This window comes from Papaver somniferum, unplaced genomic scaffold (genome assembly GCF_003573695.1).
Source record: "Papaver somniferum cultivar HN1 unplaced genomic scaffold, ASM357369v1 unplaced-scaffold_133, whole genome shotgun sequence".
Taxonomy (NCBI): domain Eukaryota; kingdom Viridiplantae; phylum Streptophyta; class Magnoliopsida; order Ranunculales; family Papaveraceae; genus Papaver; species Papaver somniferum.
In genome coordinates, this window is record NW_020622492.1 from 948,259 (window position 1) to 964,889 (window position 16,631).

Below are 16,631 nucleotides of genomic sequence, written 5' to 3' on the forward strand. Positions count from 1 at the left end.
AAGTTGGTTTTAAAATTTCAAGAAAAAATCTCATTGCAGCGTTCTCGAACCGAGCAACCCTGTCTAATGCATTAGTAGAAATACAACTATAATTTAGTTCCTTCCAATTGTTTACAAATAAACCACCAAAAGCAGAATCCATCTTGGTAAAGGTCCGACATAAATGATATTTCACCTGCCGATCAGAAGGCTGTTCAATCCGCAACGACTTTTCAGCCAAGTGAAGAAATGCTTGAGGAAGGAGAAATCAATCAAGGAGCACGTGAATACAAAGGATGGGAGCGCTCAACCCATTCACCAAGAAGTGATGTTACAATGCCTTCTGTGTTCCGTTAAAGTCGACCAGCTAAGCGGGTCGTGGGTATGCTAACACACGCAGGTTTTCCATCCCCGAAGCGTGCTTCACATCAAAGCCAGCGAGAGACGTCACGACATCCATTAGCACAAGAAAATCCAGACTCGGGATACCCGCATTTCCCATTCTCGATAAAGAAAGTCTTGGAATTATTGGAGGTATGGGTTCGAGGTTCAACTGCCTCCTGTGTGGGGACAACCAACTGATCAAGAGATGATAAATCCAAGGTATTGTCATTATCATCGTTTTCTTTACCACCCTACCAGTGAATGCAATGCCCTGAAGCGCATCATCCAGAAGAAGATTAATTCAGAAGATTTGCCTCATCTCTCCGAAAATTAGCGCACACAATTTCTCGAAGTAAGTGCGAGAGAAGACCCAATTTTATGCAGATGGAATTTCGAAGAACTAGTAAGTTCTATTAAACAAATTTATGAGAAAGATAGTTTTAGAATCTACTGGGAACTTGACTTCCCGCACTAAGAAAGAGGTCCAACGATGCAAATCATCGTAAAACATCGTGTTTTACTTTCCCCTTAGATGTGTTCCTTTTCACACGATATTTGCAACTTCATATTTCATGTACGATATCGTTAGAATGCAAATTCCTTCTAAAAACAAATTTCTTTCAGAAAAATCATTCACAAAACTATCTCAAAATGATCCAATTCAAAATTCAACCACCTATTAGTTCAAGACCTAAAATCAAGTTGTGAAAGGAAATCCTCACATCACTCAAAAACACCTAAAAGAAGAGAAGCATAAATAAGAAACCTAAAGCATTCAAGGGAAGTATTTCAACATCAACTCGTTCTTCTGGGAAAGAGCAGCTTTTCATATTCTAGAGGGCGGCCTGCTTCAGCTTCAACTCCTTAGAAAACCTCTCGATATCTTCCTCCTGTCGAGCAATGCATCCCGTGGAAGAAATTTTGTCCATTGAGCTGTGAAGCTTCTGGATTTCAGAAAACCCTTTGTAGAACCAAGAGGCGTTGAACTCGTACTGCATAAACACGTCCCGGTGGAACTCCCATTTTGAAATTATCTCTTCAGAAATCGTGCGCCCAGTCACGACACTCATGCCGTAAATAGTGGACAAAGCTTCTTCAACACGTTTGGCTAATGCGAAGCGACTCTTAAGTTTTTTGGAAGTGGAAATATGACCATGTTTTCTCCATATTTTGGTGTATAACTCCTCATAATTAGTCGGCACGCTGAATTATCCGACCAACACATGATTTGTGTAACGAATATCGAAAGGAGGATCGAAAACAAATCAAGGGACAAGATGCATCACCAACGCTTTGTCAGCTGCAGAAGATTCTTCAGAGGGAAGCACCTCTGCAATCATGGATGTAGCCTCTCCAGAATTCCCCACGCCGTTCGCTTCACCCTGAAGGTTGATTTCTGCCACGGTTTCATCCACAAGCTCACTGAAACGATCAGACTCTTTGCCGTTCTGGAAGACGCTTCCCTCGTCGCCGATCGAGTTTTCACCATCCTTCTAATCACCTTCAAGAGGATCAGTGTTGCCGGATTTCTCATGATGACTACATGTCAACATTGTGAAAACGTTCTCTTCCGGTAGCCCCTGATTTCAAATAAAGAATCACTTTGGTGGAGATTGCTCAAGATAAATAAAATGGGATGATCAAAAGGAAGAAGTTCAAAGTACCTGCATGTGAGAGGAATTGAAGACCATGGGACCACACGCCTGCTTCTTAGACCCCGCTCTTTTCTGTGGACTGCAGTCATCAGTAGTGCTAGCCCTGGTTCGTTTACCCGGAAGCGGCTTCAATCGTTTGTGCTTCTTCAATATCTCAGAAGACGGATCGTGGCACAGAACTATCATAGCTTCTTCCGAGAACTTTTGAAAAGCTAACAGCTCTCCTTGCCAAAAATGCTTGTACCCACCAGTCGCAGCTGGTCTTCTTCCAAGAGGAAAGAATGGAAGGCTCTGCTCTGGTGTGAAGATGTCAGTATTCAGAACAGATGGAACGATATCCTTCGAAGGAATTGGTGGAAGACGGAATGGAATTCCCTGGTAAAAGCCCATCTGGAGAGCGGCCCTGTCAATAATATAAGGAACCAGAGTAAGGAATTCATCAAAGAAAGATGGAATGTATCCTGGTGTGGATGGGGAAAAACGGTTTGCTGGTTTTCTAGGAAAGTGGAGAGTCGAGCATGCTGTCGAGACTCCTCAAACGAGCGAACTGCTGAACCTCACACAGATGCACCGCTGCAAAGGGGGTGCTTAGGTTCGGGAAATCAATCTATATGACTCCGGCCTAAACCAACAAAATGGACGTTCCAGAGTCAATTCGGTTGCAAAGAGGGAGATGGGTTCATCTGTAGGAGGAAAGATAAGAGTTGTATGGGATCAGTGATGATCAAGGATTGTGGGTGTGTTGAAGGTTTCTGCAATATTGCTGAACTGCTGAAGTTGAGTTCTGTGAATAAGTTTATATCGAGTTGTTGACGGATAATGATGATGATTGATGATAGATGATATCCTTATGTACTCGATTTAGACTTATTTATATTGCCAGAATGATGTACCACTGATCCCTGTAAGTGTGACGGTTTCTTGAGTGAAAGAGTGGGAAAGTGAGAGATCGTGGTAAAGTCAGTTCCATGTCGTGTGGAGACTTGACTGACCGTGCACCCACTACTTTGCTAACTCCTTCAACCGTTTACATAACTTACGCACATTTCTCGTTGTGGATGAATCCACATGTCGTAGACCGCCAGACCAAAAACCTAAGTGATATCCCCCCATTTGTGACGTAATTGATATTTCACGAATCGTGGAGTCTGCAAGGAAGACGTGTATTAGTTAGTCAGTTGTTGACTGATTTAGACTGTGAGTCTAGTTTTGTTGAATCGAGCATAAGTGGTGAATGCTCAGTGATTCATGGATTGAACATGTAGTTCTCTGAGATGTCAGTGAATTACTGACTAGAGCGACTGAGCAAGTATTTCTCAACTCGACGAATTGCTGAATATTGAGAGTTTGTCAGGCAATTGAGCAAGTATTGCTCAATTCGACGAATTTGATAATTTTGGCGTGCAACTGAGCAAGTGTTGCTCAATTCAATAAAATGCTGATGAATTACTGAACATTGATGGTTGGATCAATATTCGAGCAACTGATCAAGTATTACTCAATTCGACGAATTATTTACTGGTGTCGTGACCCAATAAAATATTAATCAAAAATATTGGTGAATTACCGAATATTATTAATTTGGATGTCGATTGCTGAATCAACATTATTTTGTGTTTGAACTTGCTCATAATGGTGATTGGTGGAGCGTTTGTTCGAAACCCTAATTTTTATCAAACCTTCATCAATTGGTGAATTGCTGAAAATTGGTCATGAGTGAGGAGGGACCGACCACATGGGATGATGAGCGTCCATGGGTTCCCAATGCTCGAGTGAACACGCACCAGGGTTCTCAGTTTGAGAGTTGGTGAAAGAACGATGATTAAATGCTGGTTTCATCATTTATTGAAATATTGATGGCTTCAGCATTAGGTGATAAAACCTAGGTATGGGAGATGAGGACCGAACAAAAAAGCATGGTACCGGCTCTTGGTGGTCACGGGTCCAGTTGTTGGTCATTTGGAGAATCCCCCAGTTGGTTGGAGAGAGTTCGGTCCCAGTATAAGTAATTGACCAAATTAGGTCAGAATTATGAAAACGTGTGGGATCGGACTTGTGCAAGACATAGGAATGACCCTGGTTGGTCATGAAGGCGTGCACGTGTTACCGTGGTGTCCGTGTTTCCATACTGAGGGTTTCAGTATTTTCTGATGCGTGTTCGAGCAATATTGTGAATTTTCAGAAGAGTTTCATCTTGACTGAGAATTCTCGATTTTTATTGGAATGAGCATGTATGCTCAATTCATCAATATTTTGAAAATATTAAAATAAAAGTGCTTTAATATTTAAAATTTCCGTGAGAGGCTATCCATTCGTGTGACTATGTTGGCTTTTGGTTTTTCGTGATTTGAGCAATATTTGAGAAAATATGGAGAAATCATGAATTTTGCTCAAACCCAGGAGTTTCATGAATTGAGGAAAATAATAATTATGCAAGATTAGGGATTGCAAGGTGTGGGACCGACCATGGCTAGGGCATGGATGGACGACTAGGTTGCCCAGTCCCGCACACCTTTCCCTATTTTATTATTTTTCATGAATCCTTGAAGTTATGGAGAATCCTTGAAGTTATGGAGAATCCACGAGTTTTTGTTGAAACGGATGAGTTTCGTGAGAGTAGGGAATAATAATTATAAAAAGCTAAGGATTGTGAGGTGTGGGACCGGCCACGGCTTAGGCATGGTCGGCCGGTTAGGTTGCCCGGTCCCGCACACCTCTCCTTATTTTATAATATTATTTCATGAATCCACGAAGTTATGGAGAATTCACGGGCTATGCAAAAACAAGGAAAGTTGCTAAAACCAAGGAGTTTTCGTGAGTTCACGAAATAACAAAAAAAAAGGAAAATAATGGGAGAGGCACGGACCGACCATGGCTAGGGTACGACCGTCCGACCGGCTGGTGAGCCCGGCCTTGGGCGCATCTTATTATTTTATTAATATTTATTGTTTTCTCCTGTTTTGCGAAGAATTCCTCATTATTTCATATTTTAAACACTCGTTCGTGCATCCGGGTGCTCAGTCGTGCATCATTGTCGAGTACACTCGCACCATTTTTGTGAGGCTTACTCAGTGATGGTCAAGATGCCCGGTTGTTGAGTATTTATTACTAATCTATGAATTCAGTGGAGAATAATTCATGAAACTGAGTAATAAAAATGAATAGTTGTTCATTATTAATTCATAAGATCAGCTGTGGATTCGGCTACGAATTCAGAATAATAAAACAAGCATTACCATCCTATGAGATCGTGGATTCGACCATAGAATCAGAGTAATTAAGATTATCTATTACCATTTCATGAGATCAGTGGATTCGATCATGAAATCGGAGTAATGAGATAACACAGTTTTTTTATTGCCATTCTATGAGATCAAGCCGTGGATTCGATCATAAAATCGAAGTAATTGTTATTTCCATTCCATGGGATCAGGCCGTGGATTCGACCATGGAATAGGAGCAATTGTTATTGCCATTCCATGGGATCAGGCTGTGGATTCGACCATGGAATAAGAGAAATTGTTATTGACATTCCATGGGATCAGGCAGTGGATTCGACCATGGAATAGGAGCAATTGTAGATTATTCTGGGAATTCAGTGGTGAATGTCGCAGCAGAATTAATCTATTGCAGAAAAGATATTAGCCAGTTAAAGCGTCACATCTATTCTGAACGGTGCATAGTCAGGGAGTCACGATGTTGTTTACGACCTGAAGGCGTTAGTGCTCTCAATCTACGGAGAACCGCCTGAATCAATGCGCAGTCTCTCCACGTAATCAGGGAATGGTGAGTGTCACCGACGTCCTGAAGGCGTCCGCTACCCAACTATTCTTCTATGTGGAGGTGGGTCTCTCTCCTGCAGTCAGGGAACAATGAGTATCACCGACGTCCTGAAGGCGTTAAGATCTCAATCTACGGAGAACCGCCCAAATACGTTATTCTGCATAGAGGTCACGACGAAATACCAGGGATCGAATGCTCAGCTGGTGAAGGATTTTCGAAAACATATTCATCATGGCTTCGTAAAATATGAATCGTTGTATGCCTGTAAGCCGTGTCAAAAACATACTTCATGATTTTATGGGTTTTCCCTTTGTTGAAAATCCACCATCTACATTAAGTCCCTTGCTTAGTAAGGAACAGTCATGTTCCGTAGTAAGCATTAAATGGTGATTTTCAGTCGACGAGATCAGCGGTCGAACTCAGTCTACAAAGGTAGTTTCAGAATCCTCGATTTACCCCAATGATGTCATGTACGAGCAAATGCACAAATGAGGACCCTGATAGTAAGATAGAGTATCATCTCGTGAGCGTGGAGAGATGAGGCACTGCTGATTTCGGCATTCGGAAGCTTAGTTATGGTCGGTCTAGGATTTACGGGACCGAGCCCAAAAAAGGAAACCCATGTTTTATTAGGTTTTGGAAACAAATTCGATATAAAAGGGAATAACCCTAATAATAATTCTTATTATTTGACCGACCAGCTCTCACTCTTTTCATCACCTTCACGAGTTCAGCAACAACAGGGAGGAGGAAGAAAAATTCACGCCAGCACCGTCGCCGTCCGATCACCGTCCTGCAGAATTCCTGCAGGCGCCGGCAGGTGAGTCCGTTCGATTTTTTTTTTGCTGTTAGTTTTATGATTCATGAAATGTTCACGAAACGAGAAATCCCCTAGTTGCATGCATGCGTAGAATTTATGAAGGATTTTTAGAAAAAACGAGCAAAAATCCCTAATATGAAGAGATACATAAAATTTTGAATAGACATGGTCTAGTTGCAGTAGCAAAATTTTTGTTTATTAGGTTTCATGAAAATCCAAGTTTGTTTTTGAAAGCATGAACTTTGTAAATACTTTTAGGAACGTAGATTTGTTCGTAAAAAGTAATAAATAACGATCCTTATGGTTAAAGGAATTTCGAAAAGACCTGGAGTTCATGATGAAAATTTGTTTGAGAACTTTTGAAATTTTATTCGGACTTTACAAAATAGGAAAGTCCCTCGTTTCATAGGTGAATGCTTGATTGAGGAAAGTTAACTCACGTAAAAAGTTTTTTTTTATATGCGTACATGAGTTTTTTTTTTTTTTTTTTGATAAAATAAAATCAAACAGTGATTTTGAGTAACTGTTGAAGATGAACAATTGTGTTTCATGATTTTATGATATATGTTTTGTGGTATAAAATCATGAGATGTTCACATGAAAAGTTTATGTGAATTGTTCATGGTTTCGTGAAAAGTCAGTGTTGACTCCCAAATGATAAGTTTTTTGCTCGGCTTTGCAGGTTTGAAAGAACAAGCAAGTTTTGGGATTTTACGTTCTTATCACGAAGTTCGTGAAATCGTAAATATGTAAGAGTTGAGGATTACCATTTTTGTAGACGTCGATATGAGCATCATAATTGTCTTGTTGCTTCAATTCTGTTGATGAAATTTGTGTATGGATGTCACAACAACTTTGCGAAAATGGCTCAGTCCCGTAGCGCTTCTGAAGATGATGCTTCTTCGAGAGAGGATGTTTCCACAGACGCCTCTTCCAGAGGTGATGGTTCCTCCAAAAATGATGATTCTGAGATTTCCAAGGAGAAAGAGGGAAGTCCCAAGACTAAGAACATTCCAACTTCTGAGGATAAGTTCTTTACGTATCTATATAGACCTGAAAAGCGTACCTTAGGCTCCTCGTTTCGGTTGTTAATAAATCCCAGGAGCACTACTCAGCATAAATTGGTATCTCCTCAAGCAGTAATCCGGTTTTGTTTGCAAGGAAAACACTTTTCGGCTTCTCATGTGGAGTTCAAGCTTTCACGAAAGCCCCCGATGCATTTCTCTGGATGGGAAAGAAACATGCTGGGTCATAGACGTGTTAGGACCATATTGGATAGTACCCAGGAAACACGAGACATTCAAGCTGCTGTAGATTTAATCATCAACCATGATATACCAGGTATGGTAGCCTTGCTCGCCCGTTGGTGTGTTCCTACTCACACGTTTATATGAAGATGGGGAGAATTCACCATTACTTTAGAAGATGTAGTTGCTTTGTTGCACCTTCCAATTAATAGTAATTTTCCTGAAGAACTTTCGTCAGAGGAGAAGGAGATATCTAACATATTAGAGGACAAGATGCACGAATTCAATGAGTCACCCACATCCTGTTATGTTCAATTTTTATCACATTGGTGGCCGAGATATAGAATTCCTGAAGAACCGGTTGATGACGCTTTAACAATTGCTGCTTTCTTATGCCTGTGGCTTTCCAGGGATATCTTTGAAGATTGTGGGCACTTGTTGAAGCCGTTTGTGATTCGCTTTGCCATAAAGATGGCCAAAGGTGAGAAAATTCCCATTGGCAGTCTATTCTTGGGTTCATTGTTCGCAAATTTAGACTCTTTAGTTATAGACTCCAGTATTTCTGATGGCTTCATGAAAGTCGAGAGATATGCCAATACCATGTTCCTCCAAGCCTTAATGTGGGAGCATCTCGAGAGTTACTCCCCAATTCCCTTAGCATTTTGCAAGGACCCAAGGTCAACACTCGTCACTCCTTCCTTGAGAAAAATAACACCAGGATCATGCAATGGTCTAGAAAGAAACCACGATATAAAATATGCATTACTGACGTTTTGGACATTGAGTCTGAGTTCAACTTTCGCCCCTGGGTGTCGGTTCCTTCTCTTTTCTCACAATTGATCACTTTCAATACTGCTGAAGAGAATATCATGCTGAGTATCGGTGCTGGTCTGAGTGAAGGAGAGAGATCTTTTGTCTTGAGTTTTACTCCTGGTTTCTTGATATCAGTAATGAATGGATAATTCGGGGTAGAGGAATACAATATTGATAGAGCGGCTCGACAGATGGGTGCTGATCAGTGTATTCCGGGTCACCGAATGAACAAACCATCAATTGAGTATTTGAAGACTAATATGGACTGCACTCATGTGGAGGGAAGTGAGTATTTATTCCCATACTCTGATCGTGCTAATTTCGTGAGTCCGGGTTACATAGACTTCTGGCGTCAGCAACTTGAGCGTGTGTATGAGTTTGCAATGGATGTTAAGTCCCTATTTCGAGAGTTCCCTTCCTTTGACATGATCTCTGATCGACCCATGTTGAGATATCTTTCCAGTGGAGACAAAAGGAAGACGTCTCCAAATGCGACACATGTGAGTACCTTTTTCATGATTTTAGCCAAAGTACGCCAATCACGCTTCTTAATTGTATTATGGACTCCATGGTAGGACGGCCGTGCTGTGAGATTTCGAGTTGATGTAAACTCTCCAAACCTTCAAGAAAGTCCTCAAGGAGGAGAAGGCAGGAGCAAGACATCTCATAGGATGATCCTGAATGATATACAGTCTCCTGCCGCTTCTTTGGTGAGTTGTTAATACTTTTCTTCATTGTTGCAACTTTCTCGTCCCTGTGATCAGGATCTTAAAAGAATATTGTTAATTCGTTTCAGAATTTTGCTCCATCTGTTATTGATGGTCTTCGTTTTTCTCCTGGTCGAATAATTCAGGGATACAACACTGACGAGGAAGTTGACGTAAGTATTCCCTCCTCAAGCTAATCAATGTAACACGCCTTTGGATGAATTAATGATGATCGTTGTTGATGTATCCAGGAGGAAGTTATTGTAGATGAGAAACATGTTGATTAAGCACACCCCTCCTCGGGGCATGAGAATATGGAGAGCGCTAGAAATCCCGAACCGAATAAAGATAGTGGAGTTGCCAATGAGGATTCTGGCATTACTAAGACTTCAAATGATTTAGAGACCCCTCCAGTAAGTGTCTCCCCTGTAATTTCTTCATAGAAGTATGATACTGCTGATTTGTGATTGAATGAATGAAAACCCATGTGAATATACGAGTAATTTTGCTGAAATACGTCACCAGAAAATTTCAGACTTCAGCCTTTTAGTAAAAATGTTGTAGAATCCTCGTTTGGAGTTGGATTTTCGATATCTGCATATGTATCCTCAAGCCCAGGAAATTTCCAAGCTTTTTATAAGAAGCTTTTTACTTTTGAGCATGTTTAGGGCCTGAAAAAGGCGAAACAGTAAAGTTCCAGGAGACTTTCAGGATTTTTCTAGATTGCATGTTGTCTAATGTTTTGGCCACATCTCCTCGCTCGTTCATCCAATTGTTATGAAATTTTGACATGTTGTAGAGAACTTTCATTGAACACAGGGCAGTGTAAACTTTCTTCAGCTGAGCTTGCTTGAAAACGCGTTTCATAACTTTCACACTACTTGTGCATGTCTTAGATGCATAATAAGGAACTTAGATGATGTTAGTTCACGTACTTTCTTAACTTTTATGGTTGTATTGTGTTTCCACGCTTGAATCATTCTAATCCCATGTAATCTTCACATTAGGTGCCAAATGTCGAAGTTGGGAATAATGAATCCAGTGGTGATAGTTTGGGAGATCCTGGAGCTGTCAGTGATGAGACTTCCATCCCTGCACCTCAGGTTCATGAAGTGCTGGTTATTGATGCTGTAGAGGCGGTGGAACCCGAATCGAGAATGGCAGAAGCTACTCCGACTGAATTTTTCCCTATGATTGTTGACACTGCTCCAGTGACTGAGACCCGGATGATAGTACACGAGTATCCCACTGCAGGGATTTATTTTGCTCCTCAATTTGGTGAGTTACTCCCATATCACCAGTTTGTTGGCGGATTTAGTATTCCCATCAGATATGCTGCTATGTACGAGAAATTGTGGGAAATGTATGGACACATCGTTGTTACTCGGGATCCAGGACGCGGTTATTTCTTGACGAGGCAAGTAGAAGCTATCTTGCGTGTTATAAATGATATCCGGATCACAGCCAGAAATATTGTTACCCGAGATGTACTCTTTGATTGGGAGTACAACTTGAAGAATGCTGAAGAACTTGTCTTCAATCTGAAGTGGCTTCGTTAAAAGCTTGAGGCTATCAGGAAAGCAGTAGAGGGTGATTCTCCTTTCCCCACTAGTGATGCTGTGTTGAAGAAGATGAACGAAGTTGCCGAACTGTCCAAGAAGCTGGAGGCGGAAAAGGCATCCTTGAAAGTCTTAGAGGAGGTAGAGGAGCAGAAATCTTTATTTGATGGATTTCTTTAGTTTTCTTCTCATGAACATTAAACTTCCGAGAGATGTGAGATTTCATTTGGGTTTTGACTCTGATAGGTTTTGAGTAATTAAGGATTTTCTTTTGGATTTTTATAGAGATTTTTTTTGAGTAAAAGAACTTTTGATAAATTGTTGAATTTCAAATACTGAATGCAAGTATTGCAAACGTTTTGGAGGAATCGAAAATACAGGTAAAAGAAAATCCTAAGATGCAAAACGTCAGATGTTTTGAGCGTTTATCTTAGATATAAAACATTCAATGCTGAATGTTTCATGCATCGAAAATATTGAGTCAATTCTCATGAATCACTGGTATACTCGTCTTTCCCTTGATGTCAGCCAATTTGTAGTACCCTCCAACAACTGACTTAGCAACCATAAAAGGTCTTCCCAGTTAGAACCCTTTGTATAATGTAGATTGTGTCTGGTCGCCTTAAGCACCAAATCTTCTTCATGAAATTTGTTAGGCTTGGTTGCCCGTGCCTTGAATATCTTCTGCTAGTTTGGAATTCCTCGTGGATTCCACGTTGGTGGAGCTTTCCAATTCTGCGGCACATGTGGACATTCATGCAAGAGAGAGTATGCTGGGTATCGCTTGTCGAACTGAGCCATGTCTTCAGCGATAAACCTTTCAATGGGGTGTTTAGTTGGAAGAGACTCCAACCGTTCAGTGTAGTATTGCTGAGGCGAGACTATCCACTCATAGTGTTTGATGACAACTTGGTCGTGAGTGAGATTAAGTCCCCGGACTAGGGTAACATATTTGAAAGTTGGTAATACATATGCATTATGGGGAATGAGACTTTCCTGAGTGCGAAACCTCCTGAAAAATTCGTGGACGCCCTCTCCAGGTTTTTGTGTGAGTTCCATCAAGGCTTCGACTTTTCCCAAATGCTCGAAAGGTTGATCATCTTCCGAGTCAGAGCTTTCTTCGACGGAGAACAACGCAACTGAAGATGAAGATACTGCAGCAACTTTTCCATCATGAATCCATACTCGCCAAAGAATCATGTCATACCCAGGATCCTCCTTAATTATGAGGAATTTAGTTTCTGTCCAAGTCGAACCATTTCTTATGTTGAGAATGATTTAACCGTAAGCCTCCCTGGAGATTCCTTCGTGGTCTCTGACTGAAATAGGAGCATGAGTCGCTTCTTGTCGAGTGATGCCAGCAGCTCTGAGGATTTTCAAAGGGATGATGTTAACAATAGTGCCAACGTCAACTAATGCTCGTTTAAATTCATTTTCCTTGAGATGCACCATAGTTAGAAGTCCCCAGTCGTACATCTCCTTGTCTGTTACTGGAGGTTCATGGAGCGTCTGCTGGATTGCTAGCCGCTTTCCATACACAATATGGTTCAGCTCAGCAAACATATCATCTGTCTGGGCCTTTGACAGGTACAACAACTCGCATACGTGCTCAATTAAGGATTGATCCGCTTCCTTGACCGGCTGCTCGGAGGGTGCGAATGTTCTGATTGAGAGAGGATTTCTGTGCACTCCTTCAGTCCTCAGTTCCCTTGAGTCGACCTTCTCTTTGAATATGTGTTTCAAATTTTTACAATCACTTGTTGGATGACTGGCGTACCTATGGAAATGGCAGTAACGTGCGTTTTCTATTTGTTCCGCATTTGGTTCCTTCTTGACAGGAGGTAATTTGATTGCACCATCTTGGACCCAGACTTCTAGTAGTTCGATCACTTCTTCAATGGGAAAAGGGAATTCAGGTACTTCCTGATCATCCTGTTGATTCGGTGGTTGTGCATTTCTAGTCTGGTTGTCCTTCCTCGGAGATTTTGAAGGGTGAGACGTTGGAGAAGCATTCTTATGTTGTTGTGCCTCGGCTTTTCTCTTGCTCCCTTCAGCAACATTCATGGAGGCTTCAACATTGTATTGTTGTTGATTAGACGTCGGGAATTTCTGCTTCGATTGTCTTTCGATTCCTCTACTTTGACAATTTTCGTTCTTTCTAACAAGACGGGAGGAGTAGTTGCTGATCGCTTGGCTGCTTCATGAAGTTCTTAAAAGGTCTGAAAGCGAAGATTCTCCATCAAAGCCCTGTAAAATGGTATCATTCCATTGATGCACAAGTCCACCAGTTGTTTTTCAGTAACGTTTGGATCATGACAGTCCAAAGCTTGAATCCTGAACCTCTTCACATAGTCATTCGTATTTTCGGCAGTTTTTTGAGCCATCCTTCCCAAGTCAGAAAGAGTAATTTTCTCAGAAACAAAGAAGTACTTTCTGTAGAAAGCATTAATCATTTCTCCCCAATTATCTATAATTCCTGGTGCAATGTTGTTGTACCAAGTATACGCTCGACCAGTCAGGGATTTTGAAAACTCCTTCAAACGGACGACATGGTTGTGTTCATGTTCTCCTAATGCTTCCAGGAACCGAGAAACGTGTTCTCGAGCATTCCCCGTTTTATTGTAGAGTGTGAACGTTGGAGAAGTGTAGACCTTTGGGAGAGGAATCCTTTGTGTGGTTGCAGGGTACGGAGGATGATAACGGTGCACAGTCGTTGTATGACCCCTTCCTCGATTCTTCATAAAACGTTCCAAGTCTTCACGGGTGATGAAACCAGCGGGTTCCGCAGCTTTGTGGGCCTCGTCATCGTCGTGGAATGGAATAATTTCAGGATTCGTGCTTAGAGATGTTTCCTTGTCTTTCCCTTTCTCCTGAGTTTTGTATGATATCTTGCCAGTAAGAGTTTTGAGGTAGTTACATAGATCCTTCTTAGTAGCAGCCATATCAGTTTGATTTTTGGCGAGAACTTCCTGGACTTTCATGAGATCGTGATAGTGGGTTGATTTTCTCTGATTTCTTCCGGATGTCGGCCAAAAAGAGGATAATTTTCCACATTGGTTCGAGGAGGAGTAGTGTCACCACCATTGTTGGAAGCAGGAATGGTTTCTGGAATACCACCGTTATTGTTTGTGCTAGCGATGTTCGCGTTAGGATTTGTAACTGAACCTGACCTAAGATCAACCATTTTACAAAAATGTGAGATTGTAACAGAGAGATTAATCTCCCACTGTGGTCGCCAATCTGTGGATAGGGAAAACGGTTTGTTGCTTTTCTAGGAAAGTCGAGAGTCGAGCGTGCTGTCGAGACTCCTCAACCGAGCGAATTGCTGAACCTCACACAGATGCACCGCTGCAAAGGGGGTGCTTAGATTCGGGAAATCAATCTGTATGACTCCGGCCTAAACCAAGATAATGGCCGTTCCAGAGTCAACTCGGTCGCAAAGAGGGAGATGGGTTGATCTGTAAGAGGGAAACTGAGAGTTGTGTGGGATCAGTGATGATCAAGAATTGTGGGTGTGTTGAAGGTTTCTGTAATATTTTTGAACTGCTAAAGTTGAGTTCTGTGATTAAGTTTATATTGAGTTGTTGACGGATAATGATGATAATCAATGATTGATGATATCTTGATTTCCTCGATTTAAACTTATTTATATTTTCAGAATGATGTACCGCTGATCCCTGTAAGTGTGACGGTTTCTTGAGTGAAAGAGTGGGAAAGTGGGAGATCGTGGTAAAGTCAGTTCCATGTCGTGCGGAGACTTGACTGACTGTGCAACCACTACTTTTCTAACTCATTCAACCGTTTACACGACTTACGCACATTTCTCGTTGTGGATAAATCCACGTGTCGTAGACCGCCAGACCAAAACCCTAAGTGATATCCCCCAATTTGTGACGTAATTGATATTTCACGAATCGTGGAGTCTGCAAGGTAGACATGTATTAGTTAGTCAGCTGTTGACTGATTTAGACTGTGAGTATAGTTTTATTGAATCGAGCATAAGTGGTGAATGCTCAGTGATTCATGGATTGAACATGTAGTTCTCTGAGATGTCAATGTATTACTGACTAGAGCGACTGAGCAAGTATTGCTCAACTCGACGAATTGCTGAATATTGAGAATTTGTCGAGCAATTAATCAAGTATTGCTCAATTTGACGAATTTAATAATTTTGGCGTGCAACTGAGCAAGTGTTCCTCAATTCAACAAAATACTGATGAATTACTGAACATTGATGGTTGGATCAATATTCGAGCAACTGAGCAAGTATTGCTTAATTCGACGAATTATTTACTGGTGTCGTGACCCAGTAAAATATTAATAAAAAATACTGGTGCCATTGACTCATTATTTCATATTTTTGGACACTCGTTCGTGCATCCGGGTGCTTAGTCGTGCATCACTGTCGAGTACACTCGCACCATTTTTGTGGGGCTTACTCAGTGATGGTCCATATTCCCAGTTGTTGAGTATTTATTACTAATCTATGAATTCAATGGAGAATAATTCATGAAACTGACTAATAAAAATGAATAGTTGTTCATTATTAATTCGCAGGATCAGCTGTGGATTCGGCTACGAGTTCAGAATAATAAAACAAGCATTACCATCCTATGGGATCGTGGATTCGACCATAGAATCAGAGTAATTAAGATTATCTATTACCATTTCATGAGATCAGTGAATTCGATCATGAAATCAGAGTAATAAGATAGCACAGTTGTTTTATTGCCATTCTGTGAGATCAAGCCGTGGATTCGATCATAGAATCGAAGCAATTGTTATTTCCATTCCATGGGATCAAGTCGTGGATTCGACCATGGAATAGGAGCAATTGTTATTGCCATTCCATGGGATTAGGCCGTGGATTCGACCATGGAATAAGAGCAATTGTTATTGCCATTCCATGGGATCAGGTCGTGGATTCGACCATGAAATAGGAGAAATTGTATATTATTCTAGGAATTCAGTGGTGAATGTCGCAACAGAATTAATCTATTGCAGAAAAGATATTAGCCAGTTAAAGCGTCACATCTATTCTGAATGGTGCATAGTCAAGGAGTCACGATGCTGTTTACGACCTGAAGGCGTTAGTGCTCTCAATCTAAGGAGAACCGCCTGAATCTATGCACAAACTCTCCACATAATCAAGGAACGGTGAGTGTCACCGACGTTCTGAAGGCGACCGCCGCCCAACTATTCTTTTATGTGGAGGTGGGTCTCTCTCCTGCAGTCAGGGAACAGTGAGTATCACCTACGTCCTGAAGGCGTTAAGCTCTCAATCTACGGTGAACCGCCCAAATACGTTATTCTGCATAGAGGTCACGATGAAATGCCAGGGATCGAACGCTCAGCTGGTGGAGGCTTTTCGAAAACATATTCATCATGGATTCGTAAAATATGAATCGTTGCATGCCTGAAATCCGTGTCAAAAACATGCCTCATGATTTTACGGGTTTTCCCTTTATTGAAAATCCACTATCTACACCTGGCATACAACTTCGCAGGAAAATGATTTCTCCAGGGTTCATGGTTTTTCCCTCAGTGTGCAACACAATGTCAGAGGCGTTAGTGAAGGTTTTCGGTTGAACCATGAAAGAATGGACCGTTCCTTATGGACGGAAATCTATGGCGTACATGTTATCGATAAAATCCACAAGTCTCAACCCGGGCTTTGGACGTCT